The 2,861-nt window shown below is 41.5% G+C and overlaps 1 pseudogene; it reads left to right on the plus strand.

The window, feature by feature from the left end:
* The first annotated feature begins 315 nt into the window (after positions 1–315).
* Positions 316–2,659, plus strand: LOC133258033 (E3 ubiquitin-protein ligase Hakai-like; annotated as a pseudogene).
* The last annotated feature ends 202 nt before the right edge of the window (positions 2,660–2,861 follow it).

Raw genomic sequence — 2,861 nt, forward strand, 5'->3', positions numbered from 1 at the left:
TATGTCCAGATACTTAAAAGTTAAAATCCAGTTAACAGATTGTGAAATAAAGTATATTCTATCCTTCTGCCTTGACAAATATATCTTCATAAAGTCCTGGAAATCCAGGATTGAATTTTAAAATATTGGGCTTCTTATACTTCCAGAATAAAGTATGATATTATGTAGAGAGCCAACCTGCCTGCAGCCCACATTCTGTTTCCATCCATGGGTCCCTTCTGCACTGTGAGAAGCTCAGAACATATGCAGGTGGACTAGTTGCCCATAAGACCAAGTTTTGTTCATATACCCTGAAAACAAATTGAGTTGGCCACTATGTCTGTGAACAGACCTGGGGTAAATGTCCATGCAAATTCTGGTATTGGTCTTAGAACCATTTGAATTTAGAACTTCACTCTCAAGTATCCCGTGTATGACCTCCAAAAGTAGAGGCATGGGCTCTAAGTGGAAACTTTCCCTTGGCCAACGGGGAGTGGTATGGGTAGAAATGGAATCTAGGTTGCAAAACATGGGACTGATGCAGATGACCTTTCTCCATGCTGAAGACAGTGGTGCATTGATGAAGTTTTTGTCTCCAAGTGCACTAGTGAAAAATCCCAGATGCAATGAAACAGAAATGCTCACAGACTGATTTAAGGTGATTAGAACATATTACTTCTCAAACTAAATTGAAGTTCACAAAGAGAAGCAAGAAGAAAGATACTAAGAGGATAAACACACTTAGAGAAAGGTACTTATTGGTGGAAGAATCTTACTATCTGAATCCTGAGATATGCAATGGTCATACTCCTTCTCAGTCTCTCTCTTCCCCTCTTTATTTTGGCCTCTCTTTTACTATCTCTTCCTCAACAGCTTCTCCAAATATGGCTTGGGTATAAGAGTGAGAATAAAAACTTGAACAAATGGATTCCAACAGAAGCATGACTGGGCCAGTGACACACACATCTTTTACTACAATGATGCACAAAAATAAGTAAAATATGCTTTACCAACATCTGTAACTTGCCAATTTTTTGAGCTGAGCTGGTGGCCAAAATAGAACTGTACTAAGTGTAATCAAACTCATGTCCATTGAGTCAGTGATGCCATCCAAACATCTCATCCTCTGTCGTCCCCTTTTTCTCCTGCCTTCGATCTGTCCCGGCATCAGGGTCTTCTCCAAGGAGTCAGTTCTTTTCATCAGGTGGCCAAAGTATTGAAGTTTCAGCTTCAGCATCAGTCCTTCCAGTGAATATTCAGGACTAATTTCCTTTAGGATGGACTGGTTGGATCTCCTTGCAGTCCAAGGGACTCTCTAGAGTCTTCTACAACACCACAGTTAAATTCATCAATTCTTCAGTGCTCAGCTTTCTCTGTGGTCCAATTCTCATATCCATACATGACTACTGGAAAAACCATAGCTTTGACTAGACAGACATTTGCTGGCAAAGTAATGTTTCTGCTTTTTAATAAACTGTCTAGGTTGGTCATAACTTTTCTTCTAAGGAGAAAGTGTCTTTTAATTTCATGGCTGCAGTCACCACCTGCAGTGATTTTGGAGCCCCCCAAAATAAAGTCTGTCACTGTTTCCGCTGTTTCCCCATCTATTTCTCATGAAGTGATGGGACCAGATGCTATGAGCTTGGTTTTCTGAATGTTGAATTTTAAGTGAAATTTTTCACTCTCCTTTTTCACTTTCATCAAGAGGCTCTTTAGTTCTTCTTTGCTTTCTGCCATAAGGGTGGTGTCATCTGTGGATCTGAGGTTAGTGATATTTCTCCTGGAAATCCTGAATCTTGGAGGATGAAAATGTCCATCCTCCTCCTATTGCCCCACCACCAGTTGAAATCCCTGATCATTTTATAATGACACCAGACAAGTACCACATGAGCCATATTCTATCAAAGCAACACACCATGATGCCAGCACCTCCTTTGCAACATGTGCCACACGAGCACTATAATTAGCCACACAAAGATATTCATGCTCCTCCAGCAGATCTGTCCCACTTCTACCTTGCTCAGTCAGGAAATCTTTCCTAACTGAACAAGGATTTAATATTCAACAAAATTCAACAGCAACTTAATAATTCTCCTGATTCAGGATGACTCAAATTCAGTTGCTAAAGAACAACCATCTCCTGCCCTAGCATCTGCTCACCATCATCCTGAATATCAGGGTCAACCAATGGTCTCACACTCTTATCATATTATGCCTTCACAGCAACAATATGTACTACCCTGACCTCCTCAACCACCAACAAACCATTCAGTGCCACAGCCTCCCTAAGCCATAGGTACTCCTCACTTGATGTATAGCTGAGTTCCACCTCCACCAATGACCTCTGCTCCACTACCAATTACCCCTCCCCTGGCATATCATTGCCCAGATGCCATCTTATATAAATCATCCTCCAGGTCCTCCCCCACCTCCACATGGAGGTCCTCCTATTACTGTACCTCCTCCTCACTGTTATAACCCTCACTCTTCACTCCAGTTCACTGAAGATCCAGGAACCCTGAGCCTTCTGTTTATACAACCAAGGGGAATGAGCCCTGGTATGTAGCCTATACCAAGAGGGCCACCTCATCCTCTACAAATGCAGGGTCCTCCTTCTCAAACCCCACTTTCCGAACTACATCATCCCTATCAGTCAAGATATGGACCGTATTACCAATAATAATAGTATTCTGAACTGAAGGTATGATGAGGTAGCAAAACTTATATATAGTTAATCTTTTAATTAAGCCTTGACTGGGGAAGGAGAACACCTCTTACTGAGGTGGCTAAAAACATTTAGGGTCTTGTCTCTTGAAATGGTTTTAAATCTTGACTTAGGGTTGATATCAAGTACTATACTGCAGTGTGGATAAGTAGCTCAG

The sequence above is a fragment of the Bos javanicus genome, chromosome 12, assembly GCF_032452875.1.
Source record: "Bos javanicus breed banteng chromosome 12, ARS-OSU_banteng_1.0, whole genome shotgun sequence".
Classification (NCBI taxonomy): domain Eukaryota; kingdom Metazoa; phylum Chordata; class Mammalia; order Artiodactyla; family Bovidae; genus Bos; species Bos javanicus.